The sequence below is a fragment of the Rhipicephalus sanguineus genome, chromosome 10 (assembly GCF_013339695.2).
Source record: "Rhipicephalus sanguineus isolate Rsan-2018 chromosome 10, BIME_Rsan_1.4, whole genome shotgun sequence".
NCBI lineage: Eukaryota > Metazoa > Arthropoda > Arachnida > Ixodida > Ixodidae > Rhipicephalus > Rhipicephalus sanguineus.
Window position 1 is genome coordinate 137,645,960 of NC_051185.1, and position 26,294 is coordinate 137,672,253.

Sequence of the window (26,294 nt, forward strand, 5' to 3'; positions counted from 1 at the left end):
AGATGTACAAGGCAAGCACAAAATTGTTCTTGTAGAAACGTGGTGGCTCCTACCTTTGGTGTAAATGTCTTGCAGCGGCGTAATTACGAATGAGCTGCCTTTTCAATCTGTTTTCCTTCAAAAAATACTAGGCAAAAACAAACATGTCCATGAATCGGTAATCGGGTATTCCTACATCCTTTTGCGTAGACGCTCAAAACCTCTATTGCAATTTTGTCGCAGCTGTGATTGAATCTTAAATAAGTTTAATGTAGTTTGATACAGTTATTTAGCGGTTTGCGCAGACGTAAAGGTATTCACTGCAAGATCGACCTATAGGAGGCAGCACCGTCGCCGCGTTAGTGTGGAGAGGCGGTCGGCGGCACGTATACAAATGCACACGGCGGCGCTTCGTTGTGAGCTGTTCGAGCCAATTGTCGGCGAATAAAATGCGTTAATTGCAGCTTACTGGTAATATATACGCTCTTCATTGTTGAATCGATGCACGAAGATCATCCAACGTTCCTATTACTAGTAAGAGCAGCGCAATCTGCCGATGAAAGGGATGCTCGCCCTGGGTGACAGTCTGCGCTTGAAGTTGAAGTTTATTTCACCACAGTGTTACACCATTTTTTTTTCCAGACATTCTTGAAACAAAGATACAATGTGTGGTGTGGAATGCGGGAAAAAAGCTGCGATACAAAACGCAGCTTGACTAGCCCCACATCCCATCAATACAAGGCAGAAAAAGTGACAGCATTCATAAACTCCTCGAAACAACTAAACGGACACAAATACATAGTTTAAAGTGGCACCAATAAGAAATATTACGTACATAAAATTTTAAGAACTGTTGACAGGATCGCACACTCTGAAGAAATACGAAAAATAGAAATAAGCAGAACATAAAAAACAAATCTTCGGAAACTGCCTAAATTTGTGCCAATTTTTTCCTTTTTTTTTCCTCTTGCGTCATGAAGGTAAAAAAATATTCGACATATCCTGTCGCGAAAGAAGGCGCAATCGCTCCAATGAAAAATTGAATTTATTTAGTATGTGGGGGAGTGAATGTTTCAGCATTTGTAGACCACAGTTTGTTCGGCATCGAGGAACCTTTCAATAATCGCTCTGTCTAGTAGGTCGAGACGAGGTGCTGCGCTCTAAGCATGCTATGGAGATAAGATTGTTACTTCCTTTGTTAATTTCATTTTTTAAAGACGCTAGTCTTTAAAAAATGAAATGCACTATACGCACTATACGACGTTTTTTGTTGTTTTCTCTGTACGTGTTTACCTTGTGTTCTGTGTACTACGCACTGCTGTAGCATGCCTGAACTACTTAAGTGTTTACTTCTTCATTTGTATACCAGCCGATATTCCTGTGCAATGAGTTCAATAGCACCGTTCGCGCGCATACGCATACGCATACAAGTGTTTAGCACAGAGTTTTCATCCATTGATTACGTGCACGACGGTGATGCAACAAAGGTCCGGTTATATTATGGAATAAGGGTTATTTTTTTCCCGAACTAATGTCCGCTGCCTTCCATCAATTTATAACAACTCCACACAAACGCTCAAGATAATGTAAAAAAAAAGGATGAGGTTTCGCGTGACAGTATACGACAAAAATGTAAGGCACGCCGTCGGGAATAATTTTAATCATCTGGGTTCTTCAAAGCGTACCTAAATCTAAGCACACGGGTGTTTCTGCATAAATTTCGCCCAAAGGCAAAATTGCGCGGGGGAACTGTTTTATCACTGCCGTACGTGTCACACCATGTTTTTTTTAGGGTACAGTTTGAGTACCGAAGTGTCAGACTTCACGTGATAGAAATATTTCGCTATAGTTGGACCACGACCGTACAATAAAAGGACATCTTAAGCACAACTAAAGCTCATCATGAACTACAGTGCCGCAGTTATACACCTAACGACAACGCGAAAGCGCATGAGCCTAGCTTTTGTTTACCACCGAGTCGCTAAAACGCGGCATTCACACACTATTTAATGCTCCTTATGTTTGGGACTATGCCAAGCGCACTTTACGACGTGCTTGAACCAGAAAGCGGCTCCAACAATGAAATGATTCTGGCGAACGAAGGGTACGACACCAATACACAGCCCTCTCGAAAGTCGCACTCACTGATCTTATTACAATGCGCAAGCAGCCGAGCAAGCCCATTTGCTTCTGTACACAATGTTAGGTATACGTATGAGCAGTTAAACTCGCGCCAACATAACAGAACAAACCGCCCTTTGAGAACGTGCAGGACGTACGCGCACATACAAACACGACGTGGTTAGCAGACGACGCAGGGAGCAATCCACACTAGGCGCGCTTCAGCCAGTAGCCGCCAGGCGGCGACTCTGCTCGATCTCGCGGCGAATACGTACGTACGGAAACGTTTACGCATGGGAAGCTGAAAGTTTGCTAAAACATGCTTTCCGGTAACTCGTTAAACGCAATTCGCTATACCGGTAACACGGTCACGTTAAAAAGTATAGACCAGAATTTCCATCGTTTGCAGGGGGCAGCCATCTTTGCTGGGGCTGCTGAATATGTGCAACGGATGACAACGCTAGCATCCAGCCTGTCGTTATCACATGGTGGCCGCAGCCCATTGGCCTCACCGACAGATGACAACTGGGGTCAATATTATGTATGCTTGCTCTAAACGTGGGTGCGAGACTAAAAATAATCTGGTCTATACGCACAAGGTGAAAGCCCTTATTTCCCTTTCAGTCTTCTCATCTGTTTTTGCCATGACTGCTACATTCTCTACCGTGGGCACACCAGCTGTACGTGCTGCAATGATAAAAATGCCTACCATTATTGCCCCTTACAACCAGACTATTGACGCATGCGCTCATTATAGCATCGCGCCGTTTGGATTATGTACACTACCATATGCTAACGGGATGTGATAAAGAGCATTCTTAAGTGCGCTCCGGTAATGTGAATCCGTTTTCTTCTTCGTTGAACACATCGGACCTGAATTGCGAGGCGCGGAAAACACTACATCCACGCCTCACCAGTTAGCAACGTTTTTCACACTTTGGGAGATATCATGCAGGTACAGAGAGGTAAATTGACAGCCACCCGTTTGTAGCACGACGCCACAAGGAAATTCATTGATTTCTATGAAAGAAAACTTCTTAGAACTTCTGCAAACCACAGAACAGATTTGCAATTATATGTGTCAGTGTGTTTCGAGTCGTTGATTAATTCGTCCACGTGCTGCCGCTTGCTAGCTGTGGTATGCTCATTTCGCCGAGCGACCACCCCAGAAAGGTTCCGGGTTCGATCATTGAACAGAAGCAATTTTTCGGCAAATAAGCTTTCTTTCTAAGAAATCAGTATGGATTTCCTTGTGGCGTCTTGCTACGAACGAATGGCTGTCAATTTCCCTCTTTCAACCCTTCCGCCGCCTTGCGGGATTCCGCAGGACCGATTTGCAGGTACAGCATAACATGTTCAAGTTTGTTCTTTTCCTAGACCGCGGAATTGCCGACCTTGTACTTCTGGAGAAGATTCGCGTAGGCACTAAAGACAGTCTATAAGGGGCAACTAGCTTCGCCAGACAAACCACCTGAGCCTTGTAGCTCTCGTGCATTTCATGCGGGCATAAGTTATCAAGGGATGCGGCGCAAGTAACTTTCATACAACGCCCTTTTAGATGCGAAGCATCTTACAGCGGAGTTCAAACCGGTGGTGGTGGTGTGCGGCGTGACCACCCTTACTGCGCATGCTCATACCATCTCCACACACCTCTCCACTCGTCCTCTCCACTTCCCTTTCCTCTTTCACCCTCTCCCCTCCCTCTCGCGCAAAAGAAACCAGATGTAAATTGAAGAATTACAAACGACGTACTCAATCCAAAACTTCCGATTCTCCCTAGTTGGAAATAACTTTAATAAAATCTCTGGCACTTCCTTGGCCGAAAAATTCAACCAGTACTTCACAAACGTGGCGGCCGCCACAATGGGCTCCACAAATGCGAGGATCACATATAAGTGCCCGCAAACTACATCGGAGCAAACAAATCATGCAGAATTTTGTCGAACATTCATCGGACTGAGAAATAGTAAAGAAACTGATATTGATGGGTTCCAAGTTGGTCCTGTAAAATGCATGATTGATATTACTGCACCCTACTTAAGGTGCATATTTAACTTGGTCTTAAAATCTGGTTTTTTTCTCTAGTCCAATGAAAACAGCCGACGTGTCAGTCAATCTCAAGGGTGATGACAAACACGACTTAGGCAATTACAGACCGATCTCAATATTGCCAATATTTTCCAAGCGTCTGGAAAAAATTATTTTCTCTTGTCTTAATGGCTTCCTTATAAAACATAACGCTCTAAATGACTGCCGACATGGTTTCCGCAAAGGACGCTCTACCGAAACCGCACTGCTTGTCCAGAAGGGATTAATTATCAATAGCCTTGAAAAAGGAAACTTAGATCTCGGAGTATTTATTGACTTTAGTGAGGCATTTGACCGTCTACAACAAAACACTCTTAACAAAGTTGACGGCCTACGGTATACGCGGAGTGGCTCATTCTCTGATGTGTTCATATCTCCTTGATCGTAGGCAGTGCGTTGTCATAGGAAATAATATTTCCTCCGACAGGGTAATAGGGTCAGGTGTCCCACATGGCAATGTCTAGGCCCCTTTCTGTTCGACATCTACATTAACGACATGATAGACAAGCAGGATGAGGCAAGAATCTTTCTATACGCGGATGATACTAGCCTATTTGTGTCTGGTCCAGTGGCTGGCGAGGTCATTCGTACGGCGAACGCGCTTGTTTCCACTTTATCAGAATGATTCATCCGTAAAGGCCCTAAAATTATTAACAAAACATCAAAAGCAATCCTGTTTAGGACCAGGGGAAGACAGGTACCTTTATGCGACGAATTACTGCTTGATAATGTACCCATTGAGATTGTCAGCGAACATGAGGTACTTTGTGTCGTTTTCAATACTGAACTGAATTTGACATCCCATGATGACATGTCGAAATCATTGGTATCAGCAACAGGTGCCTTGTTTTGATGTCGCCATTTCTTTCCGGAAAAGGTGAAATAAAGGGCCTTCAGGCACTTTCAGACAGACAGACTGACTGACTGACAAACGGAGAAGCTGTGTCGCTCGGCTTACGGGAGTTGCGCTTCGACTGATAATAATATCTGGGGTTTAACGTCCCAAAACCACGATATGATTATGAGGGACGCCGTAGTGGAGGGCTCCCGAAAATTTGGCCACCTGGAGTCCTTTAACGTGCACCTTAATCCAAGTACACGGGCCTCAAACATTTTCGCCTCCGTCGATAACGCAGCCACCGCGGCCGGGATTCCATCCCGCGACCTTCGGGTCAACAGTCGAGTGCCATAATCACTAGACCACCGTGGCGGGGCATTGCACAATATTGCCGCGCGTCTTATTTTTCATGAGTTGAAGCTTCACCCACAAAGACTGTGGGCAACGCGCTGCGCAGGCCGCGCCGCGATGTGTAAGAAGCTTCGCGACTGTTTTAGAACGTTCCGTTAAGATTGCGCGCCGCACGCGAATGTTCCAGCTCTGTCGAGACATGATGCCGCCACCAGCGATATCGCTGGAAAGTTCAATAGCGTCTGTATAAAAGCCGACGCGCTTGACCGCTTGTCAGTTGATCGACGGTCGACGCTCTGTTTGCCGCTATCAGTGTATTGCTGTAGTTTGACTTTCAGTTCCCGGGCCACAAGTTCGGCGAAATAAAGTGTTTCATCTCGGACGTGCTGACTGCTGCCTTCGTCGACGTCACGAACACGTGACATCTGGCGGAGGTGCTGTTTCTTTCACGTACTGGACACCCCCGCCAAGCCGTGAATCCAGCCCATGTCGCGAAGAAGACACCGACATCATCAGCGACAATAGAGCCAGCCGCAGACTGAAAGGACTTCCCCCTCAATTTGGACTCCTACAGGACAAGCCAAGAGCCACGGCGACGAAGACAACAGCGACGATGACAGCCACTGTGCCACCTGCACCGATTCTGCTCCGGCAACCCAGGGAGCCGCCAACGTTCCGCAGTTCATCATTCGAGGATCCGGAAACCTGGATTGAAACGTACGACCGTGTCACCACCTTTAACAATTGGAGCACCGAAGACAAGCTGCGCCACGTCTACTTCTACCTGTAAGACGCGGCAAAAACCTAATTTGAGAATCGGGAGTCCTCACTTGAAACCTGGGACGTATTCCCCAGCGCATTTCTGCACACGTTCGCAAGCGTTCTTCGCAAGGAAAGGGCCGCTTCCTTGCTGGAGACCAGGGTGCAGCTACCAAATGAACACGTCACCATCTTCGCGGAAGAGATGACTTTTCCGCCAAGCCGACGCTGCGATGCCGGAAGTCAAAAAAGTTCCCCTGCCTGGGCGGGGTGTAAAACAAGAACTGTTCGAGGGACGTGTCGGCCACCCGCCCACGACGGTCGCCGAATTCCTCGCCGAGGCTTCGACAATCGAGAAAACACTTGAGCTGCGAACGCGGCAATACAACCGCAACTTCTCGGCTACAATTGCTACGCCGACGTTCAAGCACTAGGATCCGCCGACCTGCGTGACACGATCCGATCAATCGTGCAAGAGGAGCTGCGAAAAATTCTACCTTCACTGCAACCTCAAGCAGATTCCATCGCCGACGTCGTGCGCCAGGAGATCCAGCAGTCACTCGGCGCGCCTCGGCTAGCAGAGCCGCCGCCGCAAGCTATGAATTATGTTGCTGCAACCCGCCGTCATGCTCCTCCTCCACGCCCACGCCAAGACGCCACACCGCCGCAGTAGCGTCGCCAGACGCCGCCGCCGCCACAGACGCCCTACCGTCCGCCTTTCGGCCAGCGCTACGCGCCAAGGAAAACCGATGTTTGGCGCGCCCCTGACAACCGCCCGCTCTGCTACCACTGCGGGGAGGCCGGCCACACGTACCGCCGCTGCCAGTACCGACAGATCGGGCTACGCCGATTCGCCGTCAAGGCGCCGCGCCCGCAGCCAGGCGAACGGCCTCGCGGCATCGACGACTACCTCACCAGAACACAGTGGCGCCTGAACATCGGCGCCTGAACATCCGTTATCGGCGCCTGAACAAAATCAGGCGGACGTGTACCCCCTCCCACGCATAGCCGACACCCTGGATCGACTTCACAACGTGACGTACTTTTCGTCGATGGACTTCAAGACCGGCTATTGGCAGATCGAAGTAGACGAAAGAGACCGAGAAAAGACCGCTTTTATAACACCCGACGGCCTCTGAGTTCAAGGTCATGCCTTTCGGTCTTTGCTCCGCACCTGCGACGTTCCAGCGCCTCATGGACACCGTGCTGGCCGGATTCAACTGGCAGACGTGCCTTGTGTATTTGGACGACGTCGTCGTGTTTTCCTCGACCTTCGACGAGCATCTCCGGCGGCTTGAGGCAGTACTTCAAGCAATCAAGACCTCTGGACTGACCCTGAAGCCGGAAAAGTGCCGACTGGCGTACGACGAACTATTGTTTCTGGGTCATGTGATCAGCAAGTCTGGAGTGCGCCCAGACCCGCGGAAAACAGATACCACCGCCTCCGTGCCACCCACCGACAAGAAGGCCGTGCGCTGATTGATCGGCTTATGTGCCTATTACAGACGCTTCTTCAAGAACTTTTCACGGATCGCCGAACCACTGACGCTTCTCACGAAGACTAATGTGGAATTCAGGTGGGAAACGGCGCAAGTGCAAGCATTTCAACAACTTAAACGACGCCTGCAGACGCCACCCATACTTCCGCATTTCGACGATTGCGACGATACGGAAATACGCACCGACGCAAGCAGCGTAGGACTCGGTGCCGTCCTTGTGCTAAAGACTGACGGGCTTGAAAGGGTTATCAGTTATGCTAGCCGGTCACTATCCAAGGCAGAAGCCAACTATTCCACAACAGAAAAGGAATGCCTTGCCATCATCTGGGGTACGTCAGAGCTTCGCCCCTACTTTTACGGCAGACCCTTCAAAGCTGTCAGTGACCATCACGCCTTATGTTGGCTAGCTAACTTAAAGGATCCTTCAGGGCGTCTCGCACGGTGGAGTCTGAGGCTTCAAGAATTCGACATTACCGTCGTGTACAAGTCCGGACGAAATCCCTGACGCCGACTGCCTGTCTCGTGCCCCCGTCGCCGCGCCGCCGCAAGACGACGACGGCTTCCTCGGAACTATAAGTGCCGACAACTTCGCTGAAAGGCAACGAGCCGACGCGGAACTGAGGGGCCTTATGGAGTACCTCGAGTGCAAGACCGCAGTTGTTCCGAAGGTATTCAAGCAAGGACTGCCACCGTTATTATTACGAAACTGCGTTCTCCTGAAGAAGAACTTCTCGTCACTTCGAACCAACTACCTTCTTGTCGTGCCCTCATCATTGCGACCAGAAGTCCTCCAGGCCCTACACGTCGACCCGACGCTGGATACCTCGGTGTTTCCCGCGCGCTCGCCAGAATACAGTAAATATACTACTGACACGCCTTGGTGCCGACTTCGCCTACTACGTTAAGACTTGGCGAGATTGCTAGAGACGGAGGACACCGCCCAGCGGGACTTCGGCAGCCAATTGAACCACCTCACCGGCCGTTCCAGCAAATCGGGATGGACCTACCGGGGCCGTTCCCGATGTCGACTTCCGGCAACAAGTGGATCGGGGTAGCAACTGACTACCTCACCCGCTACGCCGAGAGAAAGGCCTTGCCCATAGGCAGTGCCGCCGAGGTAGCCAAGTTCTCCGTGGAGAACATCGTCTTGTGTCATGGCGCCCCAGAGGTCCTCATCACAAACAGAGGTACCGCCTTTATTGCGGACGTCACTCAGGCGATCTTCAAATACAGCAAGACCAGCGACCAGCGCACCACCGCCAACCACCCGCAGACCAATGGCCTCACCGAGCGTCTAAACAAGACCATCATTGACATGCTGGCCATGTACGTCGATGTTGACCACAAGACGTGGGACGCCGTCCTTCCGTACGTGACCTTCGCTTACAACACGGCCGTCCAAGAAACGACCCAGATGACGCCGTACAAGTTGGTCTACGGAAGGAGCCCGGCGACGACGCTCGACGCATGCTACCCAACGTCATCACCGACGAAGGAAATATCGACGCCGCCGCTTACTTACAACGTGCCGAAGAAGCTTGACAGCTCGGCCGCCTGCGCATCAAGACCCAGCAGCACACCGACAGCCGTCCCTACAGTCTTCGACGACGCGTCGTGGAGTACCAGCCCGGCGACCGTGTCTGGGTCTGGACGCCAATACGACGACGCGGTCTGAGCGAGAAGCTTCTACGACGATACGTCGGAGCGTACAGGGTACTTTGCCGTCTCGGCGCATTCGACTGCGATATTGTGCCCGACGGCATCATGAACTCTCAGAGGCGCCGAGCTCGACCTGAGGTCCTGTATGTGGTGCGCCTTAAACCGTACTAGCTCGTTAACGCACCTGAGGAGTATTGTTTGTTTGCCCTATTAGTTTTCTATAATATTGCATGTATCCATGTTCTGTTTTTAAGCATCGGGACGATGCTTTTTCAGAGGGGGGCATTGCCGCGCGTCGTGTTTTTCACGAGTTGAAGCTTCACCCAAAAATACTATGGGAAATGCGCTGCACAGGCAGCGCCACGATGTGTAAGAAGCTTCGCGATTGTTTTAGAACGTTCCGTTAAGATTGCGCGCCGCACGCGAATGTTCCAGCTTTCTCGAGACACAACGCCGCCACCAGCGATATCGCTGGAAGGTTCGATAGCGTCTGTATAAAAGCCAACGCTCTTGACCGCTTGTCAGTTGATCGACGGTCGACGCTCTGCTCGCCGTCATTAGTGTATTGCTGTAGTTTGACTGTTTCCCGACCACAATCTCGGCGAAATAGAGAGTTTCATTTCGGACGTGCTGACTGCTGCCTTCGTCGACGTCACAACCACGTTACAATATTGACGCAAGACAGACATGTTCAAACTAAGCGCGCAGGCTTGTGCTCGGGTACGTAGCCAATAGCTCTCGTCGGAAGTCATCCCATGACCTAAGGGCATCTTCGTGGTTTTCGAACCACGTTCGTGCGCTGTCCTGCAACGCGAAACGAACGCGGCGAAGCTTCCGGTCGTCGGTCCATCCATTGAAGTCAGCGACGCGCTCAAAACCCTCCAGCCAGTCCTCGGCGTCTTCATGTGGGTCGCCATGGAAAGGCTCGGGCGTGAGAGGCTGGTCAACAACGACGTGTGTTGCGGCGAACTGGGATGTCATTTCGGTACTGTCACCGGAGACAGCTCGAGCTACTCTAGGCTCTGATGGTAGGCGAAGTTCGGGCGGCTCACCACGTAGATGACGGCTGGTGCGCTGGTGGAAAGGTGTGAGCTCGGTGGGTTCGAGTCGTCGTGGTTCCGGACTGCTTTCTCTAACTTGAACAGGGCTTGAGATCATTACCCAGCACCTCCACCAGAATTGTAAAGCACAATGCAGGCAGTATGCGAATAACTATTTATTGAGGGGCTAAATTGCGCCCGAAAAGTTAACTCCTTCGGAAAGAGGGAGATCAAGGGGAGGCTGACACATGCCTCTCCGCCTTTATAGATATGATACGCTTTAGAAATGACACGCGCCCGTTCATCGCAGTACTTTGACAGGAATAACGAATCTTTAAAAGATGGCTGGCAGCCAGATTCATTACCGTGAAAGACAGTTGAATATCTCTGGCTTGTTTACGGACGTTGTTCCGAAGGAGTTAACTTTTCTGTCCGATTGTGGATTTTTTGGCCTCTGCGCAGGCTAATCATAATCTTTTTCTTTGTTTCTTTGCTTTTCTGTTTTCTTGAGATTATGGCGGAGTATATACATGCGGTCTGGAAGAACAAAACAGATTTGGTTGTTAGTGAGCACCGTAGTCTGTGTCCTTTCTTCGTCCCGTATTTTGACGCTGTTTTGTACTGTTAATCATGAACCAACCAGCCCAAATGCGTACCTTATTGCAGTGTAATGGGCGTGTGACCTATTAGAAGTCGATATAGGACAACATCGATGAACCGTTCTTGACGATAACACGTTTTCTATTCACCAAATACAGACTTGATGAGTTGAAGTTTCTTGATTACATTCGATTCCCACTCACTTTGCCATTTGACTGTTAATGATCTACGAAGTCTTTTAACACCATCCTTTAGAGGCACATTTACTTTTCAAACATTCAGATGTTGTGCTGCTTCTGCAAGCTGATACGCCCTTTAATTTCCTGGGATCCCTGTGGCTAGGGACCCAGTAGAAGGGAATAGACAGACCATTACTTAGGTGTTAAAGAATGTTTAATATATTGCCAATAATGAGCTCATACTGAGACCGTGAATTCAAAGCGATCGAAGCACTTAGAGAATATGTAAAACTGCAAAAACGGGAAGATGGAAGCTTGCGATGAAAAAAATCCGTAAATCGGCTAGTGGACTTGTCTTCTTCAAGGTTGGAACTGAAGCCTTGAAGAAGACAAGTCCACTTGTCGAAACGTCGGCTCGAGCACCCACCCCCTCTTTACGGATTTCTGCATTGGAGAAACTGTGTATATCATGGCTTTTTGTATCCGGCACTTACAATCTTTCGAAGTGCTACCCACAAAGCATAGCATTCAGCCGTGTACACCGAGATAAACTGCGGCATTTGAATTGTACGCTCCGACGCACCTTGGACAATGCTACTTCCGGCATACGTAGTTGCTTTGGAACCATCTGTATAGAATTCTTTACAATTCCTATACGTTTCTTGCACCATGCGAAATTCCTGTCGAATATGTTCACGTGGTGTATTGTGTTTCTTTAAATGTGCAAGCGATATATCAAGGAATTTCGTGAAATTATTCCACGGAGCCAGCCTACATGACCTTGGCATGACAGCGCGTGCTTCAGTGGTGGCATTGCACTCACGACTGTCTTGTTCAAATCTGAGCATCAGCGGTTTGATAGCATTTGCGTTGTTTATATAGGGTAAGCGTTTGTCACAGTGCGTGATAATGCTATGACATATGTGGTTTGGCAAGGAATAAATTCTGAGAACGTATGCAAACATAAGCTGCGTTCTTCTCTGTTCTAGGGATGGCTTGTTACATTCCGCATGCAGGCAGAGAATTGGCGAAATTCTGTAGCCACCGGTCGCTAAGCGTAGGCTTTTATTATGGACAAGAGCCAGTCGCTGAAGGGACAAGTGTCTGGCAGAGCCATATGCTATGCTACCGTAGTCTAATATACTACGTACTAAAAAAAAAACGGTAGATATACAGCAGGCACTTACGGTCAGAGCCCCAGCGCCTGTGGGACAGATCTTTGAGAACATTGGACGCATTGTTTGTTTTAATCTTCAGGCAGTTGATGTGAGCAAGGAAGTTTAATTTTTTATCAAATAACACGCCTAAAAACGTCTGTTCCTGTTTCACCTGCAATACTGCTTCACTTAGTGCCAGGATGGAGATAGATTGTAGGCCTCTCTTTTGAGAGAAAACAACCGAAACAGTTTTTTTTCCGAAGTAAACCATAAGCCGTTTTCAGATGGACATTTGTTGAGTTTGTTTAAAATAACTTGAATTTGCCGTTCGCATGTTGCCATATTCAATGCAGGACAAGCGATATGGAGATCATCCACGTAAAGTGAGTGTTGTAGGGACAACCCTGTTAACCGAGTTCATCTTGACTAAAGTGTCGCGCTTAAAACACAGCCCTTGGGCACACAGCTTTCCTCAATGAAAACGCGCGATAGCTCCGCACCAAGACGCACTTGAAATGTTCAGTTCGACATGAAATCAGAGAGACAGTTTAGAATTTTGCCTGGAATCCCCAAGTCTGCCAAGTCCCTCCAAATTCCGAATCTCAAGTCGTGTCATACGCTTTCTCCAGGTCGGAAAAGATAGCTAACCAGTGTCGTTTGTGTAGGAGCGCATTACGCACTTCATTTACAAATCGCACTATGTGACCAATTGCTGAGCAACCTTTCTTGTACCCGCACTGATGGCTATCCAACAAGGTCTCGCTTTCAAGGATATATGTTGATCTGATATTTGTAATGGTTTCATATGACTTCGCAAGGCAGGTTGTGAGCGCAATCGGTCTGCAGTTATTCGCTAGTGCGGGCTGCTTTCCGACTTTCAAAAACGGGACTGTGATGGGTTTGTTACATTCATTTGGCATTTCACCTGTTTCCCATATTATGTTGAAAAAAAAAACGAAGCAGGGCCTTTGCTTTTGGGGGAAAAGTAAGCGAGCATCGCATAATGTATCCTATCACGACCAGGTGCGGTATTTTTGCCTGCAGTCAGTACCCTATTGATTTCAAGAAGCCTTATCGGGCTATTGTACAATCTGCCAGAACCTACTGTAGTTGAACTGGTTATTGTGTGGAAGTGTTGGCCCAATATGTCTGCTTGTTCCTCTAAGTTTGTTTGGGTGCCAGCTGTTGAGAGAATAGAAAGTGTCTAATAGGTGCAATCGCCCCTAAAATGGCGTACCTGATCCCACATTCTCTTCGGATGTTATTGAACTCTTAATAGCGAAGACGTATTTTATTGCGATAGCAATTAAATGTACACTCTCGGCAGGTTTCAGCGATCGCCGTTATGTCCGGTATATGTACGTGTATGTATACATAAATAAAAGCCTGGCAGAAAGATAAACTATAAAAAATTCCGAAGCGCCACCGGGATTCGAGCCTGCGACCTCACGATCCGCAGCGCAGCGCGTTAGACAACTAGGCCACGCGCCATCCGTTGTTTGGAATACAAACGGCGAGCGATAGTTAGTGCTCGGCTCCTATCGTCGCGGACCGAGAGGTCGTGGGTACGATTCCCAGGTCACCCTATTTAACGAAACCTTTTTCTTTGTCATCTGGATTTTAGTGACATATCAGTGACGTAAATACCTCAGTGAAGTCTTGGTGGGCCCCGGCGTAAAACATTCTCGCGTTATAATTAAACTTCAATGTAGGCGCGCTCGTCTCCGGGCGTGGCTTAGCGATAGCAGCTGCGTGGTTTTCGCTATTACGCATCCGCGGCTTCGAATGACGTCACGAGGTTACGCACAGCCATGGCTGTGCTCCAATTCCGGTTCATGATTTAAACTCGGCGCAACCGAAACGATATACAAACGAAGAACACACGAGGACACGAGTGCGGGTGCGCCCCTCAATTTAAAAAAAACCAACATCATCGCTAGGAATAATAAACAGACAACTCGCGAGATAAAAAAAAAAATCACAGCATATCCACGGAGTAAATGATGATGAGTGGGCGAAGCTGCGCAGGTTCATCGGTAAACCGTGAATCTTCCGTGAATTCTGCCCAGTACATCATGACCGACGTGAGATCGGGCGCGTTTATACTAAAGGTTCGATGAGTTATGACGACTTGCAGCTCACTTTAATTTTACATGTACACTGTGAATCTTCATTGTTTAGAAAACCATTGCTTTAGAAAACATCTGGCGTCTTTCGTTAAGCAGCTGGCGTCTTTTCGTTTTGCTTTAGAAACATCTGGCGTTCTTTCGTTTTGCTTTTACAAAACATCTGGCGTCTTTCGTTGGTTTATTTCATCAATCAACGGCGTTTTGAACAAAATTTTTATTGTTTAATCACGCACAGGAGAAATCTCACCAGGCACTAGCTTGGAGGTAAACAATGGCTGCTAATGGGAATGAGAGACAGAAGAAGTCGGCTTTTAGCTAACACTTACACTTCTACTTCTACTAACGTTTCCTACTGAAACATGCCAATGGCTGCTAATGGGGAATGAGAGACAGAAGAATTCGGCTGTTAGTTAACGCGCACGCTGCGAATTTTTTATTGTTCAACAACGGACAGGAAAAATCTCCCACCGGCACCACCTTGGAGGTCAAAGCGTAAGACTGGTTACGCACTACGACTACTACGACTACGACTACGAGGGACGAACGGGTGCCGCCTTAAGGAGCTTCGCCCCTAATAGAGGCTTTGAACATTCATAACAGCAACTCATGCATCAGCGTTCCGTCCATCGCCCTGCAGCAAAAAGAAATTTCGTATTTGAGCAGGCCAGCGTGATAAAACCCCGGATATTTTATCGCCTTCGGGTGTCTTTGTGTAACCACGTGCATGTATATGAGCGTGTGTCGACGTGAATAAAGATCAGTTGAGAGTCCGGCGCCTGTCCTCGTGTACTCTTCGTTTGTATGTCGTGTCCGTTGCGCCGAGTTTAAATCACGAACCCATACCAACTCGCCTAACTATCGGAGTTACTGAACGTGATTTCTAGTACATCGGGCTTCAGTGGTGTCAACAATGTTCATCTATCCAATCCCCCGTACGTCGCTTCAATCATCGCAGTATGTGTGTGCAAGGCAAGGGTGCTGTCGTGGCATGTACGCTACGGCGTAACCCCTCCCGAATTTCAGTCGTTGTGAGGCTTCGTCGCTCCTTCTAGGGGCCACGTTAAGAGAGTCGCGAAAATCGCCATTTCGGAGTGGTGGCGTCAAAGTCGCATGTTCAAGGACTTCCTGCGTGTGGCTTGCGAAGAGACAAGGACATGGCTGGGGCGCCGTCGGTTCCAGGAGTGGCGCTTCACCGCTGAGAGAACTGCAGATCAGCTGTGGAAAGCTGTACGCCCAGGCCTACCGTCCAGAAAAAGACAGACAGTTCAAGAGGAGAAAGTGGTGGTGCTCGGCGACGAAAGAGTGCCGGGATCGATAAGAGGCGTGCTTAATAAGGGCCCCAAGTTCGCCACGGAACCTTCATTGTCAGCTGCGGAAAAAGTCTCTGTTGTAAGGTCAGTCGCCAGAGTTGTACCTGATGAAGTTAAGAACCGTTTCATTGACGAATGTGTTGATGTACTGTGTAACTGGAATAAGGTTCATAAGAAGCGAGTTAACACGAAACCTGTGGTTGATTTTCTAGTAGACCACGGCCTTAGGACCTTAGCTGCCGACAAGGAGGGTTCCTTAGTAATCCTTCCTGAACACATGTTTTCGGAAAATGCACTCACTGCAGTCAACAAGAACTTCAAAGCCGTAACCGTTAAATTAGAGAACGTTAAAAAGGAAGCTGCCGAGCTTTTGAATAAAAGCGGTCTAGAAAAGTTAGCCTGTAGTGTGAAGAGAGAAAAAGGAATGCTGTTAGAAGTATTTTTTACCGTAAAGACCCACAAGGAAGGGATGCCGTTCTGAACCATTGTATCCGAGAGGGGTTCATGGCAACTGCTTGTTTCGAAGTACCGTCAGAAGTGCCTAGGCAATCTGATAGTCCCAGATCCCTTCTTGATATCAAATTCGGAAGGCGTAATAGATCACTTAAGGAAATGTGAACCGGGCCTATACACCGTGTTTAGTGTGGACGTGCAAGAGTTGTATTATTCGATACCACAGGAGCAATTGTTGTCATGTGTTAAAAGGTGCATTGATTTGTACAATCATGAGTTTAATTTTGTTACCAAGTGTGGCGTTTCCGTGGCAGCCTTCCTTGAAATTTTAACGTGCTATTTAAATTCTACTGTCATTGGTTTCGAAGACAAATGGTTCACAAAAAAGAAGGTATTTGCATAGGGTCTAGGATCGCCCGTATCCTTAGCAATGTGTTTCTAGGATGTGTAGATGAAGGTATTGAGGTGTAGAACGTCAGAACATCAGGATCTTCAGTTACGTGGACCATTATTTGGTGCTCATAGATGAGAGTCGGTGTTCAATAACTATGAATGAAATTTTAGAGCTGTTCAAGCAGGAAGGCATGGGCCTAAAGCTCACGCACGAGGTTCCGGAGGAGCAGAAATTAAGATTTCTTTATTTGGCGATCTTCGTGACGCCTGGTCATCTATGCTGGGAATTTTGGCCACGCTCCAAGAAAGGCCTTCTAAATTACTCATCAGCCCACTCCAAAGTAGTAAAAGGCGGCATCGCCACTTCATGCCTGAGGTCGGCTCTCCAGAAGACATGCGGTCATAGAATTAAGGAATGTGTGTTTAGACAAGTAGGCCGGCTGGAGTGCGCCGGTTTCCCGGAGCATGTAGTATCTAGAACATGTGAAAAGTTAATCAGATCGATAAAGGCTCAAGGGAACGGAGACAAGGAAAACAAAAACGAGGAAAGCAACAAGAAAGTAGCTGTTGCACCGTATGTGCATAAATTGTCGCACGGGTTGAAGAACGTGGCAAGCCGGTTCGGTGTTGAAGTAGTTTTCTCTGGGCCTAATCAGATGGGAAGTATATGCGCAAGCGTCAGCAAAAGGGCAAGAGAAAGAAAAGAGAAGAAGATGGTAGGATGCGGCGTCAACCACCGATCTCCAGCCACTGACTGCACCACGGGTGTTGTGTACCAGCTTACCATGTCTTGTAACGCGGTATACATAGGACAAACCGGAAAGTGCTTCAATGTTAGGTTAAGGGAACACGAGGCCAATTGCCGCACCGACGGCCTTTCGCATATAGGCGCGCACTGCAAAGAGTGCGGGTGCGCCCCTCAATTTGAAAAAAACCAACATCATCGCTATGAATAATAAACAGACAACTCGCGAGATAATAGAGGCTTTGAACATTCATAACAGCAACTCATGCATCAGCGTTCGGTCCATCGCCCTGCAGCAAAAAGAAATTTCGTATTTGAACTGGCCAGCGTGATAAAACCCCGTATATTTTATCGCCTTCGCGTGTTTTTTGTGTAACCACGTGCATGTATATAAGTGTGTGTCGACGTGAATAAAGATCAGTTGAGAGTCCGGCGCCTGTCCTCGTGTATTCTTCGTTTGTATATCGTGTCTGTTGCGCCGAGTTTAAATCATGAACCCATACCAACTCGCCCAACTCTCAGTGTTTCCAATTCCGGACAGCATCGTAGACAGTCTACGCTGACAGCTTAGAAGACAGCATCGAGCCCATGTTGTCCGAGAAATGGAACGCGTCTAGAAGACGTCTACGCGACGCGATGCCACCTCGCGTCGAGAAGAGAAAGCTAAGAAAAACACACGTAAATGTTTTTCTTTAGCCTATTCCGTGTTCACACCTATGAAAATTTAACGTAGCTTACATTGAGCGCCCGAAAAAGCGCCTACTGGAGTACAGACGACCATACCGGCGAGATCCGAGCTACGCGAGCATTTCGCTGAGTAGGGATGGTCGATTAAAATTTTTAATCGATTAATCGTTCATCGTTAATCGATTTAGCATTTAATCGATTAATTGCTTTCGGCGGAATGATTTAATCGATTAATCGATTAATCGATATTTTTTATGGGTGCTTTAAAACCGATATCTCTTTGTTTGAGAGGCATCGTTCATGTTCGATATGGACCGAAATCTTTTTATCAGACGCGCTGACGATCGAAAATTCCCACTTTCGAAAGTGTCAACGACGGGCCTCTTGTGTACAGTGTACGCAAATTCCCACTTTCTCACACTGGACACAAGGGGCCCGTCGTCGTTGGTTGATGTCGCGGATTCAAGCATCTGTGGCCATCATCCCTTGACTATTTGGCAGCAGGTCGTATTTTCTCGAAGCCTGCCTACTCGAGCTCATCGGAACCGAAGGCGCGTTTGGGGACAACACTGGTTGGAAAGTCGCAGCTGAAACATGCAGTGTGGCGGAAGGTGAGGAAATCTCGAGAAAGGTAAAAGAGAGACGAGGAGGAAGAGGAATTAAATAAGAGGCATCAGCATTCAATACTCAAAATATTTTTAAAAAAAATTTTTTTCGTAAGACGACTTCTTGGCCAATCCCCCTGAGTGGGTATGAGCCATGCAGTAGAGGATACTACTAAGTACTACTACTACGACGCTCGCTCTCGTAAGCACGGCATGTTTTCTTGGTTTGTCGGTTAGATATTGTTGAAGCCCTACATAATACTGTAATTGCGGACTGACGCGATCTTTTCCTTGAGGTCACCCATGCAGAGATTACACAGAAACATACTGGCCTCAAACAGACCATCGGTACAGGCAACTGCGGGAAATAGTGTGACATGAGTTTCTGCCTCCCGGCTAGAATAAACAGCAGCTGCGCCAGTATACTCCACAGGTTTCATCTGATCGTTGCCTTAACACGGCGCTACTCGCACCTTTTCAATCGTGCGTACAGCCTGAACTGTGAGCGCTATCTCATGTTTCAGACATTACAATATAAATTTCGTGACTGTCCTTCTTTCTTGTCACAGCAGAAGACGGGGGCCTCTAGCTGAAAGCTGTATTTCTCCCTAAGTATGCGACCATACAGTATTACTAAGTGCTACAAGGTCACTCCTTCAATATAGTAATGCACTGGATGCTAGACGTTCGGTAAACCGACGTGTAAAGTTACATAAATTACATAAAGGGTCTATAAGACCCTTTTCACAATTCGCGAGTGCGCATTCCTGCGCTCTGTGTGCGTCGCCTTTCTTGTCCTCGTTTTCTCTTGCGCTGTATCCCCTCCGATGTCTAACCAACACGCCCAAGCTTCGATACTAAGTCGCATTCCTGCGCTACACTTTCTCTCAACTAATGGCAGCAACTTTCGTGCTTCAAGTGGAGAAGATCGACGTCGTAGTTGCACGTGCTGGCGTTTGTCTATTATGCGTATTCGTGTCAAGAGAGCCGAGTCTACATTTTCCGCGTCCCAGCGCAAGCAAACCGCGCTTGAACGCTCTGTTTGAAGAAGTCACTAGCTGCCATTAGTTGGACTAACTGCATCGCAAGAAAGCTAGCTGAACAATTATGAAAATGATATAAACCCTATAAGACGGACAGTTGGGCTAGTTGGTGTACAGCATAATAAAAAAAATGGTTACTAGCGTCCTTGTCTTCTTTACGCTAGCAAACATGTCTTATTATGTATATACGGATTACCTACTCCTCTCCTCATCATCGTACTTCATTACTCTTTTTCCCCCGTTGCGTTTTCCCCGGTGCAGGTAGAAGGCAGGGGCGTACTACCTCAGGCCACGCTCTCTGCCTTGTAATATATTTTCTCTCTCTCTTTCATTGGTAAACAATATTTTATTTGCTAAACAGTGAAACAGAGCGGCACTAAGAACCAGTCAGGAAATAAGCAGCGCATATTACAATGCCGCACTTACACAAAAAACGAGTAAAATCTGAGGGTTGAATAAAATACAAAGAAAGTTGCGATTGACACTACAGGCGATGAAAACTACCCGTTTATCAAATGTAAGGAGAGATGCGTTTATGCGGCAACACGATGAAACAGCGCGGCAAAAAACGAACACGAACAAAATAAGCGACAAGACGATGCGCTGGCACGTGTGAAATTTACAGAAAAGAATAAACTTCTGTGTTGAAAGTTGGCGAATAGCCTTGCTGCTAACTTTCTCAACAGTCCCCTTTTGTTTTGCTTCATGGGGTTGCTGCTCCGAGCCACATGTCTTTTTCTACTGAGCGAAGAAATGTCAGTTGCCCGAGATGCTCGGGCGACAACCGACACCTCCTTTGGGTCGCCACACATCCAGCATGTGAAAAAAAAGGCGCTCAATTGCTACTGACGTAGCAGGAATTGGCAAATACTCCATTGCAACGACAAACACAAGATCTAGGCCAGTTCGCATGATGTGCCAAGTCTCAAGTGAATTCGGATTGGTGCGGCGATCGACTACAGGGTTACTATAGTATGTCTTAAACTGAGAAGGCATTTGGTTCATCGGATCGTCCTCCAGTGCAACTGGTGCAACGCAGTTGCGTAGAAGTGCGCGTGGTGCGAGCAGCAGTAGACTGTGAGCCGGAGAGAAGCGGGCAAGTTCATTTCTGCCTCGATGGGGTGGAGCCGCCTCCTGCCCGAGCTTGAAGCATTGGGGAGTGCTTGGAGTGGGACGCCGTACGCGACGAAGATCATGGCGACATCATATATTTCTCTATGGGGTATCGCCGCCGCCACCTCCGGGCTCGTTCTGCTAGCGCAGGAATATGCGCTGTAGTGAAATCAGTGAAAGAGAGACGATGTGCACGGTATCTGCGTCTCAGGATAGCGCGCCTCGCAGTCATGCGCTCCGGCCAAGGGGCGAGGTTGGGGGGCGGGATTGGGGGGTGTCGTAATCGATTAATCGAATAGTTTTAATCGATTAATTCGATTAATCGAGCGGCGGAAATCGAGTACGATTAATCGATTAATTGTAGACCTTTAATCGATTAATCGATTAATCGTTCATCGATTTTACCATCCCTATCGCTGAGCCGCCATCTTGTTGGGACAGCAAAGTAGCCTGCATCGTTTTTAACACGAAAGTGTTTTATGCCGGGGTCCACCAAGTACATCCGTCACGGATATGACGTCGATAAAATGGACGCCAACGGGTGAGAAAGAAAAAAAACCAAGAAAAAGATACCCCGCTGGGAATCGAACCCACGACGTTGCGGCCGCGACGGCAAGCGCCCGACGCACTACCGACTAAGCTAACTCGGGAGATGCTAGACGCGGCGCGAACGCGCCTTATATCTTTCGCACATTCTCTTTCGCGGCGGGCGGAGCGGGGCGGTGCCGCCGTCTGTGAGATGTGAAAAGAAGTAATGCTTCACGCTCGACACTTACTAGCGCTTACTCCGAGATTGTACGCGATATCGGAGTTCATGGTTAAAGCGTCTCGATACCAGAGCGGTAGACTGGCCGCGCTGGCGTCGCCGAGGCACCTTTGACACGGTTGCGTTCTTTGCCTTTGGCTTCGTGTTAGCGTGCGTCGGCTCATCGGAGTAGTGCAGCTCCCACGTGCACCAACGGGATTTCTCCGCCGCCGACTGCTTCAATTGCGAGAGCACCGACTAACAAAACTGCTGCAATATGCGTTGCAAAAAGGACGCGAGTTCGACGGGCGAATGTCGTGCCTTGGTGGAGCGAGAGCAGCGCCTGCGAGACAGAAGCCAGCGGGACGCACGCGTTTGCGGCTCAGGCTACGAACCTCTATCTCCCGTGTTGCTGAAGCGCAGTGTGTGTTATGTATGCATGAGCACAGGCGTCGGCTACCCATTACTAGAAAGCGCACACCGTGCCGTTTCTCTCCTTAATTGACGACGCTTTGAAGAAGTGCATACCGGGTACCAATGTTGATTATGAGCTTGTTGATATCATCCTTACGCGGGATTCACGATTCGCTGTGTCCAAATATATGTTCACACCTTCAGCTACCGTGCGCAACGGTTTAATCATGATCATGGGCGTTAGTCGTCGCGATATAGACATGCTGTCAACATGGGTGCATCCACGTCAAACGGTGCTATAACTGCCAAACACGAATAGACATTGTACAAGCTCTCATATATCACTACACAATAAGCAGTACTTCTGTGAAGACACGTGTCACTTTCGTGTTATACCGATTCCTATGACAGAGGGATCAGCCATGTTTTTTTTATCCGATGCTCTATTCTCAAAGCTGTCTATTTTGCCGGCTACGTCAGAAGTGGAATGGGACTTGAGATGGTCGCTGTCCACTCAGCTGTCTCAAAGGCTCAAAGATCGGCCTAAAGAATTCTGGCCTTTAATCAAAACCAACAAAAAGGACGAGATAACGATACCCGCCTTGTTGCACGATGGTACTGTTGTTCATGATAGCCACACCAAGGCAAAATGCTTTAATTCCTTTTTCGGCTCAGTGTTCGTGCGCAGTGACATTGGGGATGATGCGCTAGTGTCCCGCTATGATAAATTATGTTCAGTAAAAATGGACGACATCACATTTACCCAGCATGGAATTGCATTACTCATAAAAGACTTAGATAAGTCAAAGGCGGCATGACCAGACGACTTGTCGCCGCAACTACTTTCTTTGTGCGCCCAATCAGTCTCTAAGTATTTGTGTATCATATTTCAAAAAAATCACTCGATGAAGGCGTATTGCCCAACGATTGAAAAATGCGAACGTAGTTCCGGTGCACAAGTCCGGTCCTCGAAACAGCCGTTCAGAATTACAGACCGATTTCACTCACTAGCGTAGTCTGTAAATTATTCGAACATGTTCTGTTCACTAACATTATGACACACCTAAATGCACACTCACTACTGATCCCCCAACAGCATGGTTTTCGCAGCGGTCATTCTTGTGTTACACAATTAACAGAACTAGTACACGAACTATGAAGAGCACTAGATGACGGATTAGTAGTAGATGCGGTTTTCATAGATCTTAGGAAAGCTTGTGATCTCGTTTCCCACTCCCGGTTGATTGAAAAACTTGAATGGTATAATATAAACACATCAGTTATCGCTTGGATTAGAGAATACCTAACTGCACGTAGTCAAAGGGTTACTATTAACAACGCAAGCTCTCACGAGATTGTAGTGACATCTGGAGTTGTGCAAGGTTCTGCTTTGGGCCCTTTATTGTTTTTAATTTTTTTAAATGATATTAATCATGCCCTGATGTCTACAGTGCGATTATTCGCAGATGACTGCGTGTTATACAGAATGATCCGTGATCCAAGCGATTGTGTTTTGTTGCAAAACGACTTAGACAAAGTATTTAAATGGTGCGACATTTGGAAAATGCGTATAAATTTTGAGAATACTGTAAGAATATCATTTACACGGAAGCAGATAACTCACGAGTTTGATTATTACCTAAACGGCTACCACATTTCTACAGTGAGGGAATTTAAGTATTTAGGAGTATTCTTAACTGAAACTTTATCTTGGGATTGCCATATTCGATACGTACGTAACAGCTAAAGCTTGTAAAGTATTGTAAGTATTGTAAAGTAAAGTATAAGAAACGCAAAACACTTCCCGATAGAAACAAAACAACTACTGCATGTAATGAATGTCCGGCCTATACTCCATTATGCTTGCACAGTGTGGGACCCGTGGTTAAAAAAGGACATTAAGTTACTAGAAAAGGTACAGAACTTAGCGGTAAGGTTTGTCCTCAATAATTATATGTGGCAATTTAACATACCACTTGCAAAGGAGAGTTTAGGGTGGGAAACGCTGGAAATACGGAGGAAAAAGCTAAGAATAAAAATGTTTCATAACATATTTCGTACAAGAACATGTATAGATAAGGATAAGTACATATTGCCACCGCACTACATCTCATCACGAATCGACCATACTAACAAGGTTAGGGAATACAAGTGCAGTACCCAGTCTTTCAGGAATACATTCTTTCCACGAACGATCTCGGAATGGAATCGCCTAACCAATGATGTTGCTTAGAATAACAGAGCTGAGCTAGTTGGTAAGTATTCTTTCTAAAAAGACAGGGCGTGCAAACAATAATAATAATAATATCTGGGGTTTAACGTCCCAAAACCACAATATGATTATGAGAGACGCCGTAGTGGAGGGCTCCGGAAATTTCGACCACCTGGGGTTCTTTAACGTGCACCTAAATCTAAGTACACGGGCCTCAGACATTTTCGCCTCCATCGAAAATGCAGCCGCCGCGGCCGGGATTCGATCCCGCGACCTTCGGGTCAGCAGTCGAGCGCCATAACCACTAGACCACCGTGGCGGGGAGGGCGTGCAAACAAGGACACAAGAAAGAAGTCAGGACACCACAAACGCCGACTAACAACTGAGTTGTTAGTCGGCGTTTGTGGTGTCCTGACTTCTTTCTTGTGTCCTTGTTTGCACGCCCTGTCTTTTTACAATGATGTTGCCACAATGAACTTTAACGCTGCCTTCTACTCCATGTTATGATGCTATGTGTATTTGTTGTCATCAAGAATATTGAGTTTGTGTCCAATGCCTGTTCTTTGTTGTACTTGATACCTTATTGTACTTGATACCTGTAAACATGACATTACCAATCATGTACTGGGTAACCCCCCTCTGTAATGCCCTATGGCGCTGAGGGTACTGTGATGAATAAATAAACAAATAAATAAAAAGCTGTCAACGCTGAGTATTGGAACGCACCCCATGGGGTGCTCAAAGAAAGTACGTACTCCTGAAGAAGAAGCAACACATCGTAAAGCTAGGCTTGTCACTGTACGAGAACGGGAACGATGAGCAGATCCAGAATACGCCAGGGAAAGGGAGAGCAAGAGACGACCAGAAGATACTGCCGAGCACAGCGAACAAATGCTGCGCGTATGCGAGCACTGAGCTCGTCAGGATAGCGTTCGCGCCTGCTTTGCGTTCTTGGGGGAGATATGGTGGCTAGCATGGGGAGAGTACCGTTTAAGTGGCGCCTAACGTAGGTAGTTAGTGGAGTTATTTTTTGTGCAGTTGTGTTTTTATCCGTGGAGCGGTGTCTTGCATTCCTCAGGATTATACTTGCGGACAACTTTACTTGGCAATGAAGGGAAAGCTACGGGGACGGAGTGTCTGCACATGTATTGCTACGCGAAGTAGTCCGGCTTGGCGCACGTCGCGTAACGCCGTGGAAAGTGATGGCTAGCGTTGCATTTAGACGCAAACGCTGCTTAGCGTCTAACGTACGGGTAAAATGCGCGACTTTTTCACGCACGCAAAAACGCAAAGTGACAACGTATAATGTAAAAGAAATACAGATATCTTGCTTGTGTGCGCTGCGTTTCATCTCAAAAGGCTACATGTAGAAAATGTAGGAGTATTTTATATATATATATATATATCTCACGCAGAAAATACGGACGCAATTGTGGGAATACATTCATTAATGGTAGGATACGTGCATTGTGGCTCTGTAGCCTTCGCTTCATTGCCAAGAAAAGTTGTCCGCGAATATAGCGTGCCTCGATGCGCGCGCCCCCGCTTAGAGTGGTGTCAGCTTTTGAAAGTGCAGGTGCCGCCTGCTCGGCCTTGGCAGCAGCGTGGCCTCCACTTTTAATCCCCCGCTCGGTCACTTGTGCGTGGCGTGCGTGCTGTTAGGTTGGTGCTCGTTTCCCTCCAGTTTTATGCGCTCGTTACCGTCACCATGGCCGGGTGTTGCGTGCCGCAGTGTACCAATCATTCCAGGAACTCTGGAAGCTGTATCGTTTTCGAAGATACGAGGTTTCTTTGGACAGTAAAAATCAAACGTGACAAGCGGCATTATGCACTTGCAGCGGAAGTGTCCGGCCGGTATTTCGAATGGACATGCAAGGATAACTTCTGCTGGTGTCAACCTTGCGTAATAAATGGACACACTGATATCAGCTACATGCTTAAAATATTTTGGTTCACGTGTGCATGAATCCTGCATTTTACTTCGCAAACATTCTTTACTGCACGTGGTTGGCCCTGTATCTGCCTTTGATTTTCGCTTTCGCTATTTTTGTGATGTGAAATGTATCATGGAATATTTTATGCGTGTTTGTCTGCAGATCAGATCCTTCTTTCTTCCTAATATTTATTTGTGAGAATTTACGTCGCAAAAACCACGATATGATTATGAGAGGCGCC

At 47.5% G+C, this 26,294-nt stretch overlaps 1 protein-coding gene across 1 annotated transcript in view; it reads right to left on the minus strand.

Moving 5' to 3' along the window:
* LOC119372487 (glucose dehydrogenase [FAD, quinone]) overlaps positions 1-26,294 on the minus strand; it is a 551,903-nt gene that overhangs the window by 463,426 nt on the left and 62,183 nt on the right. The window lies entirely within an intron of this gene.